Raw genomic sequence first — 27,878 nt, forward strand, 5'->3', positions numbered from 1 at the left:
ATAAATAATGACTTTTTTTTTTTTTTTTTTTAATACACTACACATTTTTAAGTTCTTCAGATGTTCATTCAGACAGAGCTATGTCCTAAATTTTAGATTCTGACATTTTTAAGTCCTTTGGTAAGAACTGAATTATTTTAAGAATAGTTGAATGTCCATAACCTTGCCACGTGTTTACTTTAAGCAGTGGAATATGGCAGTGGAATATTTACAGTGGGTACGGAAAGTATTCAGACCCCCTTAAATTTTTCACTCTTTGTTACATTGCAGCCGCTTGCTAAAATCATTTAAGTTCATTCTTCTTCCTCATGAATGTACACATAGCACCCCATACTGACAGAAAAGCACAGAATTGTTGACATTGTTGCAGATTTATTAAAAAAGAAAAACTGAAATATCACATGGTCCTAAGTATTCAGACCCTTTGCTGTGACACTCATATATTTAACTCAGGTGCTTTCCATTTCTTCTGATCATCCTTGAGATGGTTCTACACCTTCATTTGAGTCCAGCTGTGTTTGATTATACTGATTGGACTTGATTAGGAAAGCCACACACCTGTCTATATAAGACCTTCCAGATCACAATGCATGTCAGAGCAAATGAGAATCATGAGGTCAAAGGAACTGCCTGAAGAGCTCAGAGACAGAATTGTGGCAAGGCACAGATCTGGCCAAGGTTACAAAAAGATTTCTGCTGCACTTAAGGTTCCTAAGAGCACAGTGGCCTCCATAATCCTCAAATGGAAGACGTTTGGGACGACCAGAACCCTTCCTAGAGCTGGCCGTCCGGCCAAACTGAGCTATCAGGGGGGAAGAGCCTTGGTGAGAGAGGTAAAGAAGAACCCAAAGATCACTGTGGCTGAGCTCCAGAGATACAGTCAGGAGATGGGAGAAAGTTGTAGAAAGTCAACCATCACTGCAGCCCTCCACCAGTCGGGGCTTTATGGCAGAGTGGCCCGACGGAAGCCTCTCCTCAGTGTAAGACACATGAAAGCCCGCATGGAGTTTGCTAAAAAACACCTGAAGGACTCCAAGATGGTGAGAAATAAGATTCTCTGGTCTGATGAGACCAAAATAGAACTTTTTGGCCTTAATTCTAAGCAGTATGTGTGGAGAAAACCAGGCACTGCTCATCACCTGTCCAATACAGTCCCAACAGTGAAGCATGGTGGTGGCAGCATCATGCTGTGGGGGTGTTTTTCAGCTGCAGGGACAGGACGGCTGGTTGCAATCGAGGGAAAGAGGAATGCGGCCAAGTACAGGGATATCCTGGACAAAAACCTTCTCCAGAGTGCTCTGGACCTCAGACTGGGCCGAAGGTTTACCTTCCAACAAGACAATGACCCTAAGCACACAGCTAAAATAACGAAGGAGTGGCTTCACAACAACTCCGTGACTGTTCTTGAATGGCCCAGCCAGAGCCCTGACTTAAACCCAATTGAGCATCTCTGGAGATACCTAAAAATGGCTGTCCACCAACGTTTACCATCCAACCTGACAGAACTGGAGAGGATCTGCAAGGAGGAATGGCAGAGGATCCCCAAATCCAGGTGTGAAAGACTTGTTGCATCTTTCCCAAAAAGACTCCTGGCTGTATTAGATCAAAAGGGGGCTTCTACTAAATACTGAGCAAAGGGTCTGAATACGTAGGACCATGTGATATTTCAGTTTTTCTTTTTTAATAAATCTGCAACAATGTCAACAATTCTGTGTTTTTCTGTCAGTATGGGGTGCTATGTGTACATTCATGAGGAAGAAGAATGAACTTAAATAATTTTAGCAAATGGCTGCAATATAACAAAGAGTGAAAAATTTAAGGGGGTCTGAATACTTTCCGTACCCACTGTATTTCACACTGAATACTACTGTGTTTTCTTTCGCTAAATCTGTTTGAACTATTAACTATAAGCAGAGAACTCCCAATTTCAGACATTTTTTTTCTAGATTTAAAATAAAGGAGATTTATGTCCATTTTTTATTGTTGTTGGTTTTGCGAAGAATTCCCATCATTTGCTGTCACTGTCATCACTAAGACAAGAAATAGTAGCAAGAGAACCTTAGGTACTGACCGTGTTTTTACTGTAGTCTGTGAACTTTCCTTCTCATTTTCTGACCATTTTTTTTTTCTGACCGTAAAAAATGGGCCAGCCTTATACATTTATTATAATTTAATATAATGAAAATATAATAGGTAGATTTTGATTAGTTGTTGAACATAACACAGACTCTTTATTTTTGTCCTTTAAAAAAAAAAATGAAATAGAGTGCAAATGTTTGCTGCTAGATTTGGGTGAGCAGTTCCGGCTAAGCAAAAGTTCAGCCCAAACATCGCCTGTTCAACCATTCAGTACACACATGAATTTGCAGGGTGCTTGGTGGGATGTTCGCCTGCCAAGAGCCCCACAATGCACTCCGGCCTGCACAGTGCATTCTAAGCCCTGATTGAGCAAATATTTGCCCAATCAGGGCATAGTGAGTAGCTGGTTGTTAAGGAGCTGGCAGGAAGTAGGGCCGCAGCGTCCTTAACAACGGATGAGTCATCAGCTGTCAATGGGCTTTCCTGCTGACAGCTGGATGCAAAAAAACATGGCCGGCATTAGAAAAATGTTTAAAAAAAATGATGTGGGGGTCCCCAATCCATATCAGCCCCTTAGGTACCCCCGCACCAAGATTTTTAAAAAGAGCCCCCCCCCCAAAGCATCCCACCCATGTTGAGGGCATGTGGCCTGGCATGGTTCATGAGGGGGATGCTCACTCTTTCCTGACCTGCCAGGCTGCATGCTTAGATTAAGGTCTGGCCTGGGGACCATCATGCCATTTTATTTACATTTTTGTATTGCCAGCAATGTTATTTTATTGCTGACAATTTCATTTTTTTTTCTTTGTACATGTCAATTTTGCTGCAGCAGGTTCTATACATGGCACAGATGTGCCACTTTACAGGCAGACTAAGGGGACCCCTTGGGCACTAAATTTAAAGTTCACTTTAAGCATCATTAAAATCACTGCCCCTGTAAAAATGATCATAAAAAAAAAAAGAAATTGCATTGATACATGTCCCATAGGGCAGTACCCAGGCCCCCATACCCTTTTTATGGCCAATAACTTGCACATAAGCCTTCAAAATGGGAACTTTTGATTTTTCAAGTTTGGGTCCCATAGACTTTAATAGAGTTTGCGGTCCAGATCCGAACATTTTACATGTTTAGGAGTTCTGGTGGGAACTAAACAGGGGAGTTTTTGGCCCAACTCTATTTGCTGCATTACACGTTTACCATTTTTAGTAAGTTTGTTTCCATGTTTCCTGAAAATATATACTTTTATAGTTTTTAGGTCTAGTCCTAAGGCACTCACTTTATGTGCATTACTGCAAAGTTCCTTAAGTATGAAAAACCTTGATTTCTGGTAGGAAAGAACATAAAGTTTAATATAGATCTTAAGCTGCTGGTGATAACATTTCCTTCCTGTCACATTTTGATTCCTTTGTAAAATAATTAAGAACAATCCCCAATGAACAGAACTAGACTGGGAAATTAAACTATAGATTTAATGAATTATTTCGTATGCAGCACCTTTTGAGCAATCCGTCTTTATTAACATTTTGAGTATTGCTGATCATTCCTCAATTTATTTACCTTGGTTTATGGCTTGTATATTAATTTAACATGAAAGGATAAAAGTTTCTTAAGAAGATTTTTATATATAAAATTATGGAAAAATATTACAATAAATAATAGAGAAGAATGCCTGCAGTCTCATTTTGTGTTTTCTCAATTACTTCTGTACAGAAAGTGAATTATTGCAAAGCACACTTGGAGGCAAAATTATTGCAGTTATGTTGTATAAAACAGATGAGTTGCAAACTTCAAAAACACATGAATATAAAAGTATGGATTCAGTCTTTTGAAAGTGAAAACTATGCTGCTGTGAGGTGCATATGAATCATATTTCCTCTCATGTTATTGCAGATTAGACAGGGCATTTGAAATATTACCATGCTGATCCTGCATAATTATTTTGCAAGGAGTAGATTAGTACATTTTTTTTAAAGGTAAAAAATAGGAGAAAGTTGTACTCTTGCATCATAGGGAACTATTGGAGGGTGACCTTTTACTTTGAGGAGACCTAAGTTAAATTTGTGTGATATCCATGCAGGGCAAAGCAATAGGTTTACTGCCAGTCCCAAGCGTTGCTTATTCTTAACCTCCCCTGTGCTTTCCTGCTTATGGTTGCCTTAGCAATCAATCACCAATCACCCTTTTGCCACATACGATTAAATTACTTGTTCCTCCTACTTGAAAGTACTGAATATGTCAGTTTGCTTCTGTAAGTAGACAGTGCAGGCAATAAATGAAACTATAGTATGTATGTGTTGTTAAGGAGCCAGCATTAACATGAACCTGTTGGTTTACCATGCATGGACAATGCACCAGTGCACTTCAAGCATTGGTATATAAAGAAAAGGAGATAAACTGGTTTTCAGCTCCCCTTTTCATATGGGATTTCAGCAGCAAGGACGGATTCAATTTTTCCCTCCCACAAACAGATTCGGGGGGGGGGGGCTTGTAACTAAAATAGGGAGTTTAAAAATGATAGCAGTTGGAAAATGTTAGAACCTATGTCAGGTATATGGTGCCTTGTAAGTGCCGATTCGCACTAGGTCGCTCCGGCGCGACTTGCACGGACTTCATAAAATGAATGTCTATGCAAGTCGCCTCCAGGTTGCCCCGAAGTAGTACAGGACCCTTTTTCTAAGTCGGAGCGACTTGTGTCGCTCCTATTAGAACGGCTCCTGTACTACACAATGGGAGCGTGACGGACCGCGAGTTGTCAGGCTGACAAGTCGCGGTCCAAGTCGGATCAATGTGAATGCGGTCTAACAGTCAAAAAAGGAGAGACTGGAAACCTAATTTTGGCAGTTGGAACATTCTAGAAACTCTTAGGGGTGCTATAAAAATGGTTCTGGGGGACAGGTAAACTGCCAGTTGCCTCTGGAGTTGGATCATGGAGGAGCTCCCCTTCCCTCCCTCCCTTGTCAAGGCCTTAGTTTATTTGGTGGGTCACCTTTTCATAAATTGGAAATGGGGGATGGTTATTATTAATACTGTTTCATTTATGATAATTCAGCTTGAGTTGTCCTAGCTAAGCTGATATTAAATTATATAAATTTAAATTAATATATTTCAAAATTTATGAGATGACATGTTATGTTTTAATTGGTAAACCCATAATAAAGGCTGCAGCCAACATTGTTACTTGTATGATATGAACTGAACATTTAAAATTGTGAAACCAATATGCAGATAGTAAATATTCACTGTATACAGTTTAGTTAGTCAGCTCTACAAATATTTGTAGAGCATTATAATTCAATTTGTATTGATTTTTTAACTCAATTGTGTATGAATAATTAATTTATTACATCATTTTATGTTGACTACAGTTGATTCTTAAGGTTGTGCTGTCACTTCATTTTTGTCTGGACTGCTTTAGGTAATTAAGCATGAATCTGTAGTGGAGTACACACTTCATTCTGGGATTGTAGCTTTTTGGATGTGTGGTTTTGCTATACAAGTTATCAAAAACATGCATCTAAAGTCTATTGATGCCTTTAGGCTCTTATCATAGATCTGTTCTTCAGAGATACAAGTAAAAGCCTACCGGGTGCTTTGAAGCTGTCCCTAAAGTTAAAAGGTGCTTTTCCAAGGACTCCGTTTACTATGCTCAGTGGGACAAACAAAGGATCTAAAGTATTTAGTACATTTTTATTTCAAATGTGTCTGTACATGGTGCACTAATAAAAAATGAATCCTTTGTTTAAAAAGGAAGCATATAGTGGAGCACTGTATACTATAACCTCATCTAGGCTGTTAAGCCTTGCAGTAAGTGAAAACTTTTTGTGATGTATTTCAGTGATAACTCCAGATTACTGCTATGGAAAGCAGGTTGTAGAGGTTATAATTTATAATAACATAATAAACAGTGAGGCAGGAGAATATATGTGTTTATTATAAACATATATTAATAGATATTATGGCAGAGTGAGCCACTGTTAAAAATGGCGGTATCGGCCAGGTTTTCTGGGAAGCAAGCACACTAATGAGGCAGGTGAGTGCTGCATTTATGTTAGAGCCAGAGTTGGAACTCACCCTCCGGGGGGGGGGGGGGTCAGTGTGTGCAAAGAGCCGTGAGAGGTGCAATTTGCACAATATTTTCAAGGACAGATTAAAGCACCAGCCTGAGAGAGATAGACAGTCTGGACAAATGGAGCAGCTGGGATGCTGCACAAAAGGCACAGAGCTGAGGTGCAGAGTGTTTACTGTATTTGCACGAGCACTGAATGTGTTTGATAGTGAGGGAGACTAAAACTACTAAATTGAGCAGAAAAGCTGCAGAAAGAGCCACAAGGCTGAATGTTGTTTTTCCTTATGATGTTGATGGTGAGAACCCCCTGCGTGGGAAGATATCCATGTGAACTTTTGTGTCACTTTAAATAAATGTGGGGAGAAAAAAGCTCTAATGTAAATCTCCGGCGTGGAGCAAACTCGCTGTCTGGCACTACTGATGAGCTACAAATCCCCCAGCTTGTCACAATATTATTACTCACCAAGGCAGCAAGAGTGGTGTGATCACTGTAAAGAACAGTGCATGAATAGGTTATATATACAGTATAGACAGTTTTGTGGGAAGTAGCAGCAATTTCAATTTATTCACTGGGACAATTTTCATGTCTATCAAAGTTTAATTGCTAGCGTTGCAGTTCCTAAGCAAATTGTTTTGCCAAAGATGTGAAGTGCTTTTATACAACCATTGTTAATTCATTATATGTTTACCTATATTCAAAAACTAACCAAGTAATTTCAGGTATTCTTTTTTTTTCTTATTTTATTTTATTTTGTACATATACTTTCTGGGTGCTTCAGCCAACCAAATGATCCTGAATTCCCTATGCCATCCCATAGTTTCATAGAATGAGTATTGCAACAATCTAACTGCAGACCTGTACCCTTTTCATCATTTACCTTCTTAACACGTAACCTAATCTGTAGACATAGATCCTTTAGTAAGTAAAGGATAAATCATGTGCCAAGAACAGTAGCTTAATGAAAGTTATCAAACCATTTGTGTAACAAAAGGAAGCTACTGTAACCTGAAATGTTTTTATTTGTTTTAGGCCATTATATGTAGTTCCTTATAGCACCCTGTTTTTACTTTTTTGTTACATCTACAATGTTTTTGTTTTGTTTTTGATTGATAGGGTATCATGCTATGCTATCTGACCACCCTCGAAAGCCTGAGATTAGTTTAAAGCATATTTCCACTTGTGCAGCCAAATCAGGAGAACACTTGCTTTATATTTGATACATGTTCTTACATAACATAGCTTAAAAAATACCTAAAAATGCTGCTTACCTTTTTTGGATGCTCTATTTTGGATCCTATAGGACTGTAAAATCCAGCATAGTTCTTTATGAGGGGGCTGTGCAGCTGTGTTTGCCGTAAATAACCCTGTCTGTACTGTGCAGGCAGATCTTCATTATCAGTTATAACTAAATTTAACCACTTCCCGACCACGCCGTCATAAAGGGGGCACGCAGAGCGGTGGTCAGTGTTGCGTTGTGTGTCACTCTGACTCACCGCATCTCTGATCTCGGTAAAGAGCCTACCAAGAGCTCTTTACCATGTGACCAGCTGTGTCCAATCACAGCTAGTCACATAGTAAATAGGAAGAGCCGTTGATCGGATTTCCTCAGTTTGATGAGTAGAGGAGAGCCAATCTGCAGCTCTCCTGACAGGGGGATGTCTGTGCTGGTAATCAGAGCATTGATTACCAGTGCAGACCCTTGGGGGGGGTGCCACTAGAGCCACCATTCTAGTGGCACCTGGATGGCAATCAGGGCTCAGGGAGCCCGCCAGTGACCTCCCCATCAGGGCTGCCCACCAGTGCCCTCCCCATCAGTGCTGCCCACCAGTGCCCATCATTGCCATCTATCAGTGCCGCCCCCCAATGGCCATTATTGCCCACCGGTGCTGCCTATCATTGCCCATCAGTACCGATCACTGCCGCCTATCAATGCCCATCAGTGCCGCCTATCAGTGCCCATCAGTGCCACCTATCAGTGCCCATAAGTGACGCCTATCAGTGCCCACCAATGCTGCATATCAGTGCTATATATCAGTGCCACATATCAGTGCCCATCAGTGCTGCATATCAGTGCTGCCTATCAGTGCCGCATATTAGTGCCACCCCATCAGTGCCTCCTCATCAGTGCCTGTCAGTGCAGCTTCATCAATGCTCATCAGTGCAGGAAAAAACATGTTTATTTACAAAATTTTATAACATAAACAAAAAAACTTTTTTTTTTCAAAATTTTCGGTCTTTTTTTATTTGTGTAGCAAAAAAGAAAAAACCTTTCAGTGATCAAATACCACCAAAAGAAAGCTATATTTGTGGGAAAAAAATGGACAATGGAAATTTGGTTTAGGTACAGTGTTGCATGACCACGCAATTGTCATTCAAAATGCAACTGCGCTAAAAGTTGAAAATTGGCCTGGGCGGGAAGGGGGAAAAGTGCCCGGTATTGAAGTGGTTAAACAATGTCTGTCCTGAAAAAGAGTTAAAGGGTTAGAGGCTTGGCTTCTTGGATTGTATGTTAAATATAAAAAAACATTTCTGGCTGGAGAAGAGATACCTGAGAGGGGACATGAAAGCAATTTAAAAATACCTCAATGGTGATCCCAGCATAGGAATAAAAGCTATTCTATCTCAGGGAGTGTAAGAAGACACAGGGCCACACAATGAGATTGGAAGAGAAGCGGTTAAACCCTAAGCTGCGCAGGGGGGGGTTTCACTGTCAGGGTGGTAGAGATGTGGAACTCTCTTTCACAATTGGTGTCGTCAGCAGGAATTATTGATATTTTAAAAGACTCTTGGACGTGCATCTTAAAGAACACAACATACAGGTATGGGAAATGGTTATCAACACTGATACACATACACCTACACAGGTTGAACACTGGATGGACTATTGTCTTTATTCAACCCTACCTACTATGTAGATTAGAGACATACTCCCTCTAACATTTTCCCTCTGACATTGTCTTTGCTCCTAAGCAACAGAACAGGCAGGAACATTTTATTTTCCAATGCAGTGGGGCTGTGCCCGCACTGCATGGGTTAACTGCCCATTTTTGTTTAAGGGATTACAGAGCAGAGATATCCCTACCTAATCCACGACCTCCCAATTGCAAAACCGATCTTCGTTGCTCCTGCCCTTCACACGCCAGTGGGGGAATGGACTGTTCCTGATGTCATCATGTCCATAGATCAGCTTTTGGACGTGAGGACAACAGGAACAGTCCACCACTGAACATGGGGGAGTGCCGTTTTCTGGAGGATTGAAGGATCAGGTAAGTATAGCCTTTCAGGGCGCCCCTAGATAAAACAAGCAGTTAACCTATGCAGTGCAGGCACAACCACACTGCATGGGAAGAAAAGAAATGTGATGGAGTTTTTAAATGGAAATGCATAGTAAACATACAGTGTATTTTCTCAAGTTTTAAGGTGGAAATATGCTTTAAAGTGTACCTGTGGCAAAATTAAAAAAAAATTAAAAAAATGATGCGAACACATCAGCACAACTCTTTACTACATAAATATTTCTTCATGTTATGATTGTTTTAAACACTGCTTGTACTAAGCAATACCTGATGATCCTGACAAAATTATGTTAGCTCCTAACTACAGCTAATGACTGTCATTGCCTGGAGTCCGCAGCAGTGTTGTCAGCAATACCTGAGTTCTCCTTGGCTGGACTATGTAAGAAAATGTATTTTTCTTCATCTACATAATTCAGTTCACAGTCCACTTTTGAGCACCATTTCTCAAAAAGGATATCTGGGAATTGGACAAAGTGCAGAGAAGAGCAACCAAACTGGTAAGAGGCTTGGAAGAGCTCAGCTATGTGGAAAGATTAGAGGAACTGAATTTATTCTCTCTTGAGAAGAGGAGATTAAGGGGGGATATGATCAACATGTATAAATACATAAGTGGTTCATAAAGTGAACTTGGTGTTGAGTTATTCATTTTTAAGTCATCACAGAGGACAAGGGGGCACTCTTTACAACTGAAAAAGAAATGTAATCTACGAATACAGAAAGTTTTCCTCACAGTAAGAGCTGTGAAAAAGTGGAATAAACACCCTCAAGAGCTGGTTCTGGCCAGCTCAGTAGATTGCTTTAAAAAAAGGCCTGGGTTCTTACCTAAATGTACATAATATAACTGGATACCAACATTTATAGGTAAAGCTGATCCAGGAAATACCTGATTGCCTCACGGGGGATCAGGAGGGATTTTTTTCCCCTGCTGGAGCAAATTGGATCATGCTTTGCTGTTTTTTGTTTTTTTTTGCCTTCCTCTAGATCAAGGATTCCCAAACTAAGGCCCTGCAGTTGTTCAGGAACTACAATTCCCATCATGCCTAGTCATGTATGTGAATGTCAGAGTTTTACAATGCCTCATGGGATTTGTAGTTCTGCAACAGCTGCAGGGACGTAGTTTGGGAATCCCTGCTCTAGATCAACTGTGGGTAAAGGATTGCGTATTTAGGATTGTATTTTTTTTCCCTTTTTATTGGTTGAACTAGATGAACTTGTGTCTTTTTTCAACCAGACTAACTATGTAACTATGTAAAATTAGGTTTGCCCATAATTGTTTTAATGACACATGATTTTTATATGTTTAGCCTTAATGTGAATGGAATAAGAAATGTGTTATTCATAGAATAAAGTGTATCTTTATTAGGGCCTATAATGCATGTGTTGTATCATATTCTCATTTTAGATTCCAAAAAAGATGAGATTCTAGATTAAAAAATTCCTTTTAATATAATTTATATACATCATTACATCATTCATTTTAAAGAGATTAATAACATAGTCTGCTTAAAATTTACCAAACAGCTAATAGGCAAATGATTATTGTACTAGCAAAGCATCTAAAAAATGCACTGATAAACCTTGAGATTATAATATATTTTTTTTAATTTACTAAATTGAGGATAATTTCTAAAAAATACAATTATGTTATCCTATGATATAAACTAAAAGCATGTTATATTTGGAGGCTGAGCCTTGGACATTGTAAAAAAAAAAAACTAAACTAAACTTCTTTGAAGGTTTAAAACCCAGAAAACAATGTAATAACCTTTAAACACTTGAGGCATTGTTTGCAGAACATGTTAAATGACAACTCAGGACATACTGGAGATAGTTGTAGAGAGTCTTCTAGTCTCAGTATTTACCTCTGTGCTTGTATTCCATGGGTCTACCTTCCTACTCAATGGATGCACTGTTTTATAGTTCCACTCTAAGCATTTCATGATTTCCTTTAAGGATTCCCTTCTATAGAAACGTTTTAGGAACACAGAGACCAGAATGGTTGCAACACCAAAATACAAAATTTAAGACAAAGGTACATTTATTGTGACAAGCGTAACAAACAAAGCAAACTGACAAACCCAGCAAAAAGAGTATGAAAGCAAAGCTAAACACTAATAAAACTATTCTAAATGTTAAATGAAGCTATGCAGTGATCACAAGTAAAGAATATAACTATGAATGATATAGTGTTTAGTGGAAACACTATAACAATTAAGCAGACTTGAAAAAAATCTGAGGCACCTTGATGAGGTAAAGACAGGGATTAAAGCCTCAAAAGCAAGGTACAGCTGACAAGCAATTCTAAAGCTGAGAATAAGCAGAGAGTTGCCTATTGGAAGCCGCTGGTAGCACCTACTGGATATAATCCGAGCCAGATTGCTACCATCAGGTAAAGAACCCTATCAGCCTGAAGCTTATTTTGTTTCATGTTGATTTCCTTGATAATCTCCAACACACAAGCAGAGTGACTGAGCATCGGACATTGAGGGAGTTTTATGTTTATGGGTATATCCTGGCCAACCTTGTTTAGGCAAGATCTTATTTAAACTTATAAAAACTTTGGATATCAGTCTAAAATGGGTGTACATACAATGAGAATGCAGACAGAGTTCATTCTTCAAAACTGAAGGATTGATAAGCATAGGACCAAAGAGGTTGTTTGGCATAGGTTAATGTGGAATTTATACTTTAGATGGGTATACCTACCCAGGTTTCTCGGTGTTTCACGTTGACCACTAAATAAATCTTCTCACTTTTATTAACTGTGTGTTTTACATCTTGCTTACTCTAAGCAAGGTTAATGTTTGTTTAAAAAAAAGCATAGGGAACATTTTGTAATTTATTGCTTTCTGTATTTTGACAATGATGAAATTGACAACAAAAAGTTAATTTATTTTCACTAAGCAGTAAAACCAATACATGTATTTGACCCCTAAGGGTTCATGAACAGGGAGTTTTTATAGGCATTTTATATGCCCAGCATATATTTCCAGGTGCTTTCCCATGCCCCAGAGAGACACAGGTGCCATACACTTGTAAATGCTGAAAAAAATATATGATAGACATATAAAATCACTATACAATCTCCGTGCGCATTAACCTTTATATTTAATTATAATTGAAAATGCTTAAGATCCTTTCACATGGGCATCATTAATTCAGTTACATTTTTTAAGAAATGAATATGGATTCAGGTTTCAAAAGTTTATACCAAGTTGTGCATCCATCTGCAGTTCCGTTCAGTTCAGTTTACATCAGGTTACATCTGTTTTTGCATCTATTTTTTTTTTTCAGTTGTTGCAGAAACCAATCATAGGTGACAAAGGTATAAACAAAAAAATTTCTTACCTAAAAATAGACATAAATGGAATGGATGTAAAAAGACAACATCTGTTTACATCCACTCAGATCTGTATAAATGGAAAACGATGCAGTCTTGTTCCTTTTTTCAGAATAGACCTGAATGGACATGGATGTAGGCGGATGTAAAGGGATGATAATCCATTTACATCATCCCGCCTATACATATGGTTCAGTCTGGATCTGTCTAAATAACTGACAGATGGATTCAGACTGAATGTCCACATGAAAAGGGTATAGATAAACTGTCATGAGAAAAACATGCAGGCATGTTTTCTTTTGAAAATGCTTGCTCCCTTGCTGTCATGCTTACCCTAGAAAATCTAGCCAGACATCTGAGAAGTAAATGCAAAAGTAACAAGGCACAGCTTAGCTAAAAACATCTATGAGTGACCAATTTTGAGTTAGTTTAATTTGTTTCACACATACAACCATGAAGGGTTGTCTGAAGATACAAACCAAAATGCTACAAATGATCGAATGGTCTGAATTGGCTTCCAGTACTCGACTTAGACTCAGAAAGGTTAATGCATTTCACCAAGATGCATGTAACATATAGCTAAATAAAACATCTAAATCATATAGAAAAAGCCATTAAATTTAAAATCCAAATGTTTACATTTTTTAAGGAAGTTCAAGATATAAATACATCAAAATATCATTAGGTACTTGTCAAAGAATTTAATATCATGTTCAACATATCACAGATAACTGTAAAAAATCTTAACCATCAGATTGGTTCAATTAGGAAGGGTTGAGAGAATCTGTCTGGATGTGTTCCGTGAACAGTTGATCTTGCTAGATGTTTTTAAATTTTGCAGTGGACCCTACTAAAATCTATAGGGGGATTGGCTCAGACACAGCCCTGGCGCCATTGGCACCAGCAGCTGTCAATCAGAGTCAGTTAGCCAATCAGGAGAGAAAGGGGGCGTGGCCTAACTGCAGCTCTGTATCTGAATGGACACATAAAGCTGCAGCTCTGCTTGGGTGCCCCCATAGCAAGCTGATTGCTATGGGGGCACTTGACAGGAGGGAGGGGCTATGAGCAGTGAAGAGGGACACAAGAAAAGGAGGATCCAGGCTTCCCTGTGCAAAACTACTAAAAGAAGACTTTACAATCATTTTAAGGCCAATAATGCCAGTGAAAAAAATTATCCCTTTACAAAATTGTCAGCTCTCCCTAACTATTTCAACACACTAGCCTGTGTACTTGTGGGATGTAGATAGAAGTCCAAAAGAATGTTGACTCAGTAGGAGTCAGAATAGATCAATAAGATGGAGATCTTGTCCCAGGGATAAGGGGGGATAAGGAGATTGGACTATAGTGCTGGAAGTAGGAATCAACCACATATCGGGTACAGCCATCTTGGGAGACCAGCCTTAGGACAAGGAAAAACCAATAGCAGCACAGGGCGATGTCAGTAAAAAACATTCCAATTGTTTTAATAATAAAAAAGCATCCACTTATATTGCAGAGGTTGAAGTTCAACCTGTTAACAAAATGGCATGCTCATGGAGCAGTTTCTCTACAACAATAGGGTAATAAAAAAAGGGTCCAGGATCCACACATTGCCCATGCTATTAGAAAACAGGGTCCAGCGGATCCTAGGCTGGCAGCAGGAACAGTTTTTCTGAACTTTAAATCACAACTCTTGTTGTGACTTAGTTACCCAGGCCAAAAGCATTATAGGCTGTTCATTATTGTGGGAGGTGAACCTGGAAGGTTTTCAGCCAAAAATTGTGAATCACAAGCTTTACAAATCCCAGGTATTCACAGATAACTCACGGTAGCAGCATACATCATCCTTACACATGGGCTTCAAAATCCATTTGAAGATTCTAGTTTTATCAAATATATTTCAATCTCTGTATTTTTAAAATGTTCTACAAATCAGTACTTTGGAAAATCATCTCTCTACATTAATTCAATGTGTGGGAGTTACGTAGTCATTAATTTAAAACTATATTAATTGAAAAAATGTAATGTGTATTCATATTTTAAGGCAAATTTCAAATGCATAATTAAAAATGACACCATGTCAGAAATGTAAGTTTTGCTGATGTTAGAGATGTGTGAAGCATTGGCACACTGTAACAAAACAGATTGATTAAAACACCTACTGGATGTTGGTGATTCACTCACAAGCCTTAGAAAATTGATATTAAACTTACTGAACACAATTCACAAAGCAGAAAAAGCAAAACATTTTATTATTTAGAAGTGTATCATTATCTGTAAAAATAATGACTCTAAAATACATACTAAAACTTAAGGTTTAGGACCAAAAAAACAAATGATTTTTATGTGTTAAAAAAGTATAAATATTGGTGCAGTGCTACAAGACACCTCCCTCATAGTAAATATGATGTGTGCTCCTCAGTGTGATAAAGCAATCTCTATTACAATAAAAATTCAGATAAAAGACATTCTACAGTATCTCACAAAAGTGAATACACCCCTCACATGTTTGTAAATATTTTATTATAACTTTTCCTGTGACAACTCTAAAGAAATTACATTTTGCTACAATGTAAAGTAGTGAGTGTACAGCTTGTATAACAGTGTAAATTTGCTGTCCCCTCAAAATAACTCAGCACACAACCAATAATGTCTAACCCTCTGGCAACAAAAGTGAGTACACCCCTAAAGTAAAACATTTCCAAATTGGGCCCAATTAGCCACTTTCCCTCCCTGGTGTCATGTGACTCGTTACTGTTACAAGGTCTCTGGTGTGAATGGGGAGCAGGTGTGTTAAATTTGGTGTTATCACTCTCACTCTCTTATACTGGTCACTGGAAGTTCAACATGGCACCTCATGGCAAGGAACTCTCTGAGGATCTGAAAAAAACAATAGTTGCTCTACATAAAGATGGCCTAGACTATAATAGGATTGCCAAGACCCTAAAACTGAGCTGCAGCATGGTGGCAAAGAACATACAGTGGTTTAACAGGACAGGTTCCACTCAGAACAGTCGTTAAGGAGAGCTTGGAATCTTTTTGTGTCTTGTTACATGCGTTGCCCTTCCAATGCTCCTTACTGCAGAGACCAGAGACATGTGTGGGCAGTAACTATTTGTTTGTCCACTCAGAACAGGCCTCGCCATGGTCAAACAAAAAAGTTGAGTGCAGGTACTCAGGGTCAAATCCAGAGGTTGTCTTTGGGAAATAGATGTATGAGTGCTGCTAGCATTGCTGCAGAGGTTGAAGGGGTGGGGGGTCAGCCTGTCAGGGCTCAGACCATACGCCACACAGTGCATCAAATTGGTCTGCATGGCTGTCATCCCAGAAGGAAGCCTCTTCTAAAGATGATGCACAAGAAACCCTGCAAACAGTTTGCTGAAGACAAGCAGACTAAGGACATGGATTACTAGAACCATGTCCTGTGGTCTGATGAGACAAAGAAAAACGTATTTGGTTAAGATGGTGTCAAGCATGTGTGGTGGCAAGTACAAAGACAAGTGTGTCTTGCCTACAGTCAAGCATGGTGGTGGGAGTATCATGGTTTGGGGCTGCATGAGTGCTGCCGACACTGGGGAGCTATGGTTTATTGATGGAACCACGAATTCCAACATGTACTGTGACATACCGAAGCAGAGCATGATCCCCTCTCCTTAGAGACTGGGCCGCAGTGCAGTATTCCAACATGATAACAACCCCAAACACACCTCCAAGATAACCACTGCCTTGCTAGAGAGGGTAAAGGTGATGGACTGGCCAACCATGTCTCCAGACCTAAACCCTATTGAGCATCTGTGGGGCATCCTCAAACAGAAGGTGGAGGAGCGCATGGTCTCTAACATCCACCAGCTCTGTGATGTCATCATGGAGAAGTGGAAGAGGACTCCAGTGGCAACATGTGAAGCTCTGGTGAACTCCGTGCCCCAGAGGGTTATGGCAGTTCTGGAAAATAATGATAGCCACACAAAATATTTACACTACAGTTTGGACATTTTTACTTAGGGGTGTGCTCACTTTTGTTGCCAGCGTTTTAGACATTAATGGCTGTGTGTTGAGTTATTTTGAGGGGACAGCAAATTTACACTGTTATACAAGCTGCACACTTTTAATTTTGCAAGCACTGTTTTGGAACATATATTGTGTGTAATTTGTGGTTTATACTGCAAATAGTATATTGGCGCTTTATTTTTTTAATTATTTTTTAAATCATTAAAAACCCTTACACAAAGATGTGTTTGTTTACACAAGCCAAGAGTGCAAAACAAAGTGTCCAGAACGCTACTTCGTTCCATGGACCGGAAGCAGGCAAACCGGAAATTATGTAGGTGATATAAGCGAGCACTGTCCAATGTGTTTCGTCCGCTAGGACGTCATCAGAAGCATCATCATCTTACTTTACCCTACTTATTCTCATGTGTTACCTGGGCCAGTCCCAGACCACACTCAGGCAACCTTTTACTTGCTGATGGCAAAACGCTGAAAATACAAAGAAATGGAACCTAAATACTGTTTAGTAGTGGATTATTAGTGAAGGGTTAAAAGCTCTATCAGGTTTTTACTGCTGTCTGCCTTCACTTGGGAGATTCTCTTCTGGGCAGCCTTGTCACCTGGATAGGTATTGGTAGGAATCACAGCATTTTTATAGTTGTCACTTTTGCAGGAAGTGATGAAAATCATTCAGTAAATGACAAATCTTCTAGTGTATGTCAAGCATAGCTCAAACTTGCAGTAAGTGTCCCAACATGCCCTTGTTGAATGCTACAGAATGTTGCTTTTGGACTCAGACATCTTCAGGACTATACCGCATGTATGAGGCCGTATTGTACTGAAAAAAATTTGATGCCATACAATATAAAATATGTTTTTAATTTATTTTTTCTATTTATTATTACATAGTCATCTCTAATTAACCTAATGCATGTGCATTGCGTGGTTAAAGGGGATGAAGTGTTTTTGAAAATATTTTCTACATTATTGTCAGGACAAAATAAGTCAAGTCTGAAAGAGAAATATATGTATTTTGCTCTCTCCTTAGGTAATGTGTAACTCTCTATGAATCATTTTAATAGTAAAAAAGTAAGTATAGTTAATCAGAATATATACACACACAGATATAAACTAGTCAGTAATTGTACAAAATACAAACTCCAAAAGTGATTGTCATTGTCCCAAATGTCCCAACCTCTTTCTCAGTTCCCTAGTAGTGGCCCTATTATTCTGAGACCTTCATGCAGGGGGTTGCACAGGGATATATGTCTGTATTAGTTTTTTGTTTGTATATAAAGAATAATTAGGAAATACAGTCAAGTTTTATCAAAATATAAGATAGTTTTGAATATGAATTTCTTATTATTCTATGCCTAAGGGCAATCAGCATTTATACAAGAAGAGATGTTAGTGATTAAAAAAGTAAAATATTAAAAAAAATTGTAGACCCAGCAAGGAAGATGGAAATTATTTCTCAAACTATTTAAGTATGTCAAACCTGTTATTTAGGTTACAGGTCCACTTTAATGAAGTGTGAAAGGAAAATGTAATATGAAATGTCACACATAAATGGTTTTACTTATTTCCCCCGAAACACAGTAATACTTGCACTAATTGCGATGCAACCCCTGGATTACTTTTAATCAACCTTAGCATGAGTCCTTTCGGTTGAAACACCCCTCTTATCATTCTGTGCTGGGAACTTTAAAGACAACACTAAGGCATGAAAAATGTATTGCAAGTATAGAGAATGTAAATACTTAACTCTGATAAATACTGTTATTCTTTGTAACGTTTTTCTTTGAAGATTCTTTTACTTGAGATTTCCTATTGGATAAATTGTATTTTACTCAGAAATTTAAAGTCTGAATTAATTTGCCAATCCCTCCTTTGCAGGCACTACAAAGGCAGATTCTTTAATCCACATAAATATGCCAAATGTAATTATAAGGTTAAAATCCAATAAAAGTAAAAATAAACTATGAAGTTATAGCAAATTGAATTTGCATTATGCTTTTTTATCCAAATAAATTCCACCGAGCTTTATACTTCAGGCACTGATGTGCAACCATTACTACAAGGCTTCATTCTGCCTCTTTGAAGTTGGCTTCACATATTCCACAACATATGAATCCTTATGATTTATTCAAACTGAGGTTGCCAAAGAGGAAATGACTAGGGATCAGTTAAGTATGTATCACTACAAACATAAATTGTAAACCTATTAAATATGATTTTTTAATTGCTTGAAGACTTCACAGCAAGTGACAAACTTGGGAAAACTAAAACTGTCTTTTACACATTCAGTGCTGTCATTTCTGTTTGTAAGCAAAATCTTTGAATTTTTTTTAATGGTATTGATATATACCAGCATTGGTATTGTTTAACCACTCTGCAACCGCTCACAGTAATACTACTGCGGCAGAGTGGTTCGTTATCGTCCAGCCACGTAGTATTAACGTGACTGGACACTCCCCCTTCTGGGCGGCGCTTGCTCCCGCTGTTTTCATTCACAGTGGGAGTCGGGCCAGGGGAGGAGCAGCGGCGATCGCCGCTGCTCTTACCCGATCGTCGGGGATCGAGTCTGGAGATCCGCCCGCTGTGTGTAAACACAGCGGGCGGATCTCCATAGTGACAGGGAGTGACAGATCGGACTGTTCAGCATAGCTGGACATCCGATCTGTCCATGAATCACTCAGTCACCTCCCCCCCTACACGTCAGTAAGCACCAGGCATACATTAACCCCTCCCTCTCCAATAAAATTAACCCCTTCCCTGCCAGTGTCATTTTTACAGTAACAGTGCATATTTATAGCACTGATTACTGCAGTAATGTCACTGGTACCCCCAAAAGTGTCAAAAATGTCAGTCAGGGGTCCGGTCTGTCCGCCGCAATGTCGCAGTCCCGCAAAAAAAATCGCAGATCGCCGCCATTACGCGTTAAAAAAAAAAACACCAAAAATGACAGAAATCTTTCCCTTTGTTAGTAAACGCAATAACTTTTGCGCAAACCAATCAAAATACGCTTATTGCGATTTTTTTTACCAAACATATGTAGCATAAAACAAATTGGCCAAAAATTTTTAAAAAAATTGGTTTTTACATCTTTTTTGGGGGGGAATTTCATATAAAAAAATGTTAAAAATATTGTTATTTTTTCAAAATAAATGCTCTTTTTTTGTTTATAGCGCAAAAAGTAAAAATCGCACAGGTGATCAAATACCACCAAAAGAAAGCTCTGTTTGTGGGAAAAAAAGGACGTAAATTTCGTTTGGGTACGGCGTCGCACGACCGCGCAATTGTCAGTTGAAGTCGCACAGCGCCGAATCGCAAAAAGTGGCCTGGACGGAAGACAGCAAAATCCTCCGGTGGTAAAGTGGTTAATAATGGTGTGACTTTTTAAAACTGGGACTAGCTATTAATTGGTCCTGGTCAAACCGGGTGCAGCCACTGGTTCCTTAGGATTGGAAAAAGGAATGAATCAGGGACCCTCACAGATTATTTCTGCTCACTTTATTGACCACAACTGTCCTTGGCCCTTTTGTAATGGCTTTAAGTCTTCAAACCTAAATACATTTAAGGATAAGATACAATAGGTCAATAAATATTGGGACATCAACACAATTCTAATCTTTTTGGCTCTATACACCACCACAATGGATTTGAAATGAAACAAACAAGATGTGCTTTAACTACAGACTTCCAGCTTTAATGTGAGGGTATTTACATCCAAATCAGGTGAAAGGTGTAGGAATTACAACATTTTGTTTGTACATGTGCCTCCCACTTTTTAAGGGACCAAAAGTAATGGGACAATTGGCTGCTCGGCTGTTCCATAGCCAGGTGTGTGTTATTCCCTCATTATCCCATTTACAAGCAGCAGAAGGTCCAGAGTTCATTTCAAGTGTGCTATTTGCATTTGGAATCTGTTGCTGTCAACTCTCAATAAGAGATCCAAAGAGCTGTCATTATCAGTGAAGCAAGCCATCATTAGGCTGAAAAAACAAAACAAACCCATCAGAGAGATAGCAAAACATTAGGTGTGGCCAAATCAACTGTTTGGAACATCCTTAAAAAGAAAGAATGCACCGGTGAGCTCAGCAACACCAAAAGACCCGGAAGACCACGGATAACAACTGTGGTGGATGACCAAAGAATTATTTCACTGGTGAAGAAAACACTCTTCACAACAGTTGGCCAGATCATGAACACTCTCCAGGAGGTAGGTGTATGTGTGTCAAAGTCAACAATCAAGAGAAGACTTCACCAGTGTGAATACAGAGGGTTCACCACAAGATGTAAACCATTGGTGAGCCTCAAAAACAGGAAGGCCAGTTAGAGTTTGCCAAAACAACATCTAAAAAAGCCTTCGCAGTTCTGGAACAACATCCTATGGACAGATGAGACCAAGATCAACTTGTACCAGAGTGATGGATAGAGAAGAGTATGGAGAAGGAAAGGAACTGCTCATGATCCAAAGCATACCACCTCATCAGTGAAGCATGGTGGTGGTAGTGTCATGGCATGGGCATGTATGGCTGCCAATGGAACTGGTTCTCTTGTATTTATTGATGATGTGACTGCTGACAAAAACAGCAGGATGAATTCTGAAGTATTTCGGCCAATATTATCGGCCCAAATGCTTCAGAACTCATTGAACGGCGCTTCACAGTGCAGATGGACAATGACCCAAAGCATACTGTGAAAGCAACCAAATAGTTTTTTAAGGGAAAGAAGTGGAATGTTATGCAATGGCCAAGTCAATCACCTGACTTGAATCCGATTGAGCATGCATTTCACTTGCTGAAGACAAAACTGAAGGGAAAATGCCCCAACATCAAACAGGAACTGAAGACAGTTGCAGTAGAGGCCTGGCAGAGCATCACCAGGTATGAAACCCAGCGTCTGGGTGATGTCTATGTGTTCCAGACTTCAGACTGTAATTGACTGCAAAGGAGTTGCAACCAAGTATTAAAAAGTGAAAGTTTGATTTATGATTGTTAATCTGTCCCATTACTTTTGGTCCCTTTGCCCTCCAGAGGCTCTTCAGTGATATGCTGCAAAGACCTCACAAGTAACCACGTATATTTGATAGGTCTTATAAAGACTCAGGGGCCCAGACAAGAACACTCTGAGGAATGTTATATGCTCCTCTCTCTGTAAAGCCAGGTCCCATGGACTAAAGACTCCTTATGGTTTAGAAATAAAGCTTAGAAATGAGCTAAATCTAAACCTATCCCTCACTACTATGTAGAACTGGGGTACCTACCATCCTACCCTTATTCCCCCTCCAGTGTAATCCTTACAGGTGACACTTTCCATTCTTTTTTTCTGCCACTAGAAAGGGTTACATTCCAAAACCTAAAGACCTAAAAGACGTTTGCAACACACCCAGAATGGTGTGGAAAGATTCCACAGCAGTCATTTCCAGGATTGCCCTTCAGAATGTTACACATTCAGCATATTGGATTAGCTACAGATCAGCTACTTCACCCACCTGATCTGCTTCATTCCGCTGACATTTGCAGCAAGTCTTTGCCTTTCTCTTAAAAAAACACACAGTTTGTAGTAAGATCCCACAAGTGCCAAATGAACCATTAGTAAGATCTTTCTTTGCTTTCCCAGGCTACCAGTTAAATCCTTAACTTGCACTTTTTTATTAATTCTTAGAACACTTTAGATATTTAGATCACTAATATAATATCTAATACATGATTAGGACTACACCTATACCTCAATAAGCTCCAGCTCTACTCTAGCCTATGCCTTTAATTGTATTTGTAAGTCTTTCAAAGACCAGTGGGTTTAATCATTGTCTTATATTTTGACTCCATTAAGTTCTCTCTGTAACATGGTATTATTTCAAGCCACAAAAGTAGCCTAAATGGTCTTATGGTCAAATTAGTGTGTTACCCACTTACTTTTTGAGATTTAGTGTGTTAGTAACTTAACATCCATACCAACAAGTTCTGAGATCTCATCAGATTTGCACCACAGAGATATTTTCATATCTTTCTGGTGACAATGAGAATACACCTACCCCAACACATATATTCATCTTTTAGGTAATTAACAATTTCCTGCTATATCTCACAATGTTAAACTGTTTTCTATAAAGAAATTATAAGCTTCAACTTCATAGAGGTTGATTTGCAGCAATCAAGTTCTTGCAGATACAGTTTTTTATTTGCTGCTTGTAAAACCAGTCCAAAATTGTCCTCTTGTTGATGAGTTCACCATCAACCAATGCAAATTATTGTCAAAAACCTAGAACTACCTTCCTACCCAAACCTCTGACGTCTGTTTCCTGCATTTATCGTAACAAAAAGCAAGGCCAAATTTGCCTTAACTCATACATGTGCCTTTAAATCTATCCATCTATATTATAGTTTACTATTCTATTTTGGGTCATAAATAAACATGGTGCCTGTCTTCACTTGGGGGTAGTCTGATTAGTCTCTCATCTTTTACCACGTTTCTGTTACTTGTGTTAGGAAAATAAAACTACAGATTTAAACAAAATAACTTTAACTGTTTTACAGCCAGTCTCTAAATTTAAACTTAAAATATGTGCCTGATAAAATACAGACTTTACATACAGTGGCCACGCTCTTATATACCCTAATACTACAACCTTTAGATGCTTTTTAATTACAGAGAGCTTTGAGGTGCACATCAAAACAGAACTGGAAAAAAAAAACTTTTAATGCCTACGGAGTTGAATTTTACCTTCATCATTATATATAGCTTAAAGTTGAAACTGGATAAATGTGGGCACGGTAAATTGGCTATTAGATGACAAAATTCATTTCTTCAAGATAGCTGCATAGTAGACATTAATGTGGTATCCTAGAGAGCTTACTTACTTAATATCACCCAAACATTTTGCTAAAGCCAACAGTAAACAAAACTAGTTCATGGAAATCTCAGCAGTCCAGCTCCTAATGAAGAATGATAACACAGAAATATTGCTGTAATTATGTCCTAATGTTATTTTCTCAGTTTTGTTCAGCAGTTGAAACTGACATACTTGCAAAATAGTTAATGCTTAAGCAGAAAGCTTGTAATCACTGACCTGTGAAAGCCGTGCACTGCATATGCTTAGAAAGCCCTCTTGGTTTAAGAATAGTAACAGAGAGAAAGCAAAAGAGAATAGATATTCCAATTCAGGTGGTAAATGTAGGGTTTGTAATAACTTCTTACTCAAAAACACCATGATTATCACAAAGAACCTTTAGATCAACCTTTAAGAGTCTTTAGAAAAAACATGCATCCTTTGCCAATCTCAAAACTCAACTCAATATACGGTTCGTAAGTTTATTACAACTATTCTTTGGGAATTATACAGCGATGCACAATCTACAACCTCAAATTGACTTTAATAAGTACAACTTACAGCATAATCAGTGAAATGCTTTAATATAGCGGAGTACTTTTTCCCTTATGAATGAGTTATTATACCTGTTTAAGTATAAAGGTTTATACATATTAATGCTGAACTTTGCAGACAAAGTTACCTTTGCAGTGGTTCCCCCTCCACGCTGCAGTGGTTAACGGCTTTGTTTTTCTAGAGGATGATGAATAAGGTGAATTACTTATTTTATTCCTTGCTCCCCTGGCTGCCAGTACTCCCCTCCACTGCCTGATGCTGCAACTATGTGGATGGGTCCTCAGCTTCCTCATGTACAATGCAGGACCACTTATTCTGCACTATACATAAGGACTTCAGAGAGCTGCAAAAAGGAAGAGTAAGGAATAAAGTAGGTACTTAACTTTATTTGAACCCCCCTGGGCAAAACGAGCAGTTTCCCTTTGCAGCGTGGAAAAGAAAACCATTTCAGGGGTACAATTTTCGTTGCTGAAGTCCTTTCTTTATAAGAAAGCTATGGTTTATTGGGAATGGCAACCGTATCACAGGGAAACCAATTAATTGAAACAGCGCATTGCGAATACTGTACTTATAGTTTTGAAGATTTATAAATTATTTTAAATGCTGGTATAGCTTCAGGTTCACTTGTAAGAATATTTGAATTTATTAGGAAAGCATATCATCATGAAAAGACCCATAGACAGGGATAAAACTTAGATAGACGGGCACACAAGCAGACACAGGGAATCAAGCAAAGACTCCTATTTGCTTTATTGAATTTTAAAAACAATTGTTGTGGTGAAAAGAATTTTGAGTCCACACTGGCATTGGCTTCAATGGAACCCTAATATTTCTAAGCTATTAACTCCTTCACCCTCTATTACATATAGACAGCTTAGAACAATAGGTGACCAGCTAGTCCAAAATCATTTTATGAAAAACGCTTTCCATGCTGTTGCACTAAAGGCATTTATTGGTGCATCTATAACATATGTAAGGATGTTCTCAATAGTAACCAAATTTAATTACCTTAATGGGAAGGTTCTGTTTTCCCAGGCACTTTGCTAACTGCAATACAGAGGGAATGATTTACCTCATTTACAGTTGCAGTAAATTTTTATGTCAGAAAAACTAAAAAAATTATTTCAATTTCAGCATATTTCAGTTATCTTAGTTCACCTATAGCCCACATGCTCTACATAGACATAATTAATCCTAGGTTCTAGACAGGGTTCATAGAAATGAAAAGGGAGGTCATTTTGACAAGAAACTATTACATTTAGAGATTAGATGGATTTAAAGGATAAAGGTCCATATATCTCCGGACCTAAACAATTCTATTATTTTTTTTCTTGTTTCTTGAATGCATGATTTATTTTTTATAAATTAAAATGATCCACGTTTTTGTGTACATAATAACAATAAATAATATATTTAATATAATTATGGTTATTTATTTTGTAATGCATTGGTCATTCTCATTTTTGCACCCTAGATAGTGCTCTTTAATATTATAGTTTGCAGATTATTTCTTAGCTACACCCTCTGGCTCATTATGTATTTTTTTGAATTTAAGCTTTTTTTTTATTTATATTCATTTGGGGCTATTAGGATTTTCCTGGCTAGATTCCCGGCATTTACATATGTGAATAGCCTGGATGGCATACACTCTGGATGGGGTGAAGTATTATTAACTGGCTGTGATTATATGGTTTACTTTGGCATTGAATGTGCTTCCAATACAAAGTCTGTTGGGCTACCACGTTCATATATTTTGATGATATTTAATACATCCACATTTAGCATCAAGGGACCTCTCCTAGTTTTGCAAAATGCATATTGTTTCATCACTTTTTTAGCCAGTCATGCTTGTTCCTCCACTACTGCTGCAATAAGGTGTGTGCCAGCTATCATTGTACAGCTTTATCATACGGCTTCAACTCCAAGTGGAGGTCTATTTGCTAATTAATTTGGGTTCATTTGGCCCAACATTCAGTATATTTTTTGCATAAGGAGGGATACCTGACTGTCATATCCACATTTGCATGTGCATGTGTGGTTCCTTCACAGAATATCTTGAAGTCAGCCTCTATGCGTAAACATTATCTATGCATATAAGTTATTGTGATGCCTAAAATGCCAGTGGTCTATTCTGACTGGCTCGTTTCTGTAATATCCAAAAAGTCAAATGTGTCTGTTAAAGGAACTTGAGCACATGCAAGACTGGTTGATTTGTTCACCATTGTAGTCCAATTTCCACCCCATGACTGCCCTATAAGTGATTCTAGCTCTACTGCATAGTATTCATCAGTTCAATCTCTCCATCAGAACTGTCCAACAGGATCACATTATCTCAATAAATTACTTAATTGTATTTTTACATTGATTTTTCCTGGAGAGGAATGCATGAGTAGCCCTTTTTGTTTATTGCTTTTCAAATTCTGTTCTCAACATAACTTATGCTGAATGTTTCAAAAAATATAGCTTTTTTGGTTACATAATTTTGTCTAATTTTGATTGTTCACATTTTTCGTTTGTTAGATTTCATTATACTCATTGGTTTTGCCAGGAGATGTGATTGTTTTAATTGCTTTTATTCATGGGTTATAGTTTTGGGGTGCAATCATGTGACTAAAGATATATATTTTTTATATTTTTCCTGTATATGTATTGATTTTGCCCTTTGACATTTGACAGTTTATTTGAGGAACACATAAAGATTTTTTTATATTGTTTCATTATCACTTCAATTTTAAGTTGTTTTCCTAGTTTTGTGGGTCTTCTTCCACTATTTGGGAATTTATGGGCATTGGTTCATTTGCAGAGTTATTTATCTCCTGAACTCTTCTACATACATTTGCACTTGCCATTTTTTAGGGTAAGTGCACATTACGTATCTGTTCATTCATGTTTTTCCTTAATTATTTCTTTCTTGGAAAATGAAATTGTGTATTTTAATAGACAGGACAGAGCCACAGTGCACGTAGAAATCTGATAAAGAATAAAAGTTCTTTGAGCAAAACAGAGTGCACAGGCTGAATAGAAAACATGGTCATAGAAAAAAAGAATCATGCACATATTTCTGTTATATTCCCCCAGCTGTTTTTTAAGCCTATGACAATAAGAAAGGAATATCAAATTGTTTCTATGAACAATACCTATATTTTTGTTTTTTTGTTCCCTAATATTACTGTAAAAGTTTTACAGAGCCTTTATAGTACAGTCATAATGATTTGTTAATGATTAAATAAAGATAAAGGCTGCTAGTATGCATGACAATTTTAAGGCAGGTCATTTGGTAAATGATCTACATCTTAATCTATTTGATGGTTACATTGTTTGTTTAGTCCAGTGATTTGCCATTATCATTCTCATTATCCTACTTGTTATTGATTGTGCTCATTTAATTAAATATGTATTTTAAAAACAATTTATTTTACTGGACCATTAATTCACAGATTTATTGCAGGTATCAGTAATCATTACTCTGCAGCATTACTGTATTAGTAAAGAAGGCATGCATCCAAGCTATACTGATAGCATAATGACCAAACTAAGATAAATCCCTATGGGGGAAATGTGAGTTAAATAGTTATTTGAACTACAATAAGACTAATTGTGTAAATGTCTACACTGGAAAGAACAAACCACAGCAAAGATTGCAAGATGTCTTATGCTATCGGTATAGCTTGTTATATCAAATTACATTTCCAACAGAATTTAAACTCTTTCTCTCAGATACAGTCATTATGCTCATATG

At 38.1% G+C, this 27,878-nt stretch overlaps 1 protein-coding gene across 1 annotated transcript in view; it reads left to right on the top strand.

Moving 5' to 3' along the window:
• DMD (dystrophin) overlaps window positions 1-27,878 on the top strand; it is a 3,625,631-nt gene that overhangs the window by 2,626,059 nt on the left and 971,694 nt on the right. The gene's annotated exons all lie outside the window — the stretch shown is intronic.

The sequence above is a fragment of the Pelophylax lessonae genome, assembly GCF_965119305.1.
Source record: "Pelophylax lessonae genome assembly, chromosome: 2".
Classification (NCBI taxonomy): Eukaryota; Metazoa; Chordata; class Amphibia; order Anura; family Ranidae; genus Pelophylax; species Pelophylax lessonae.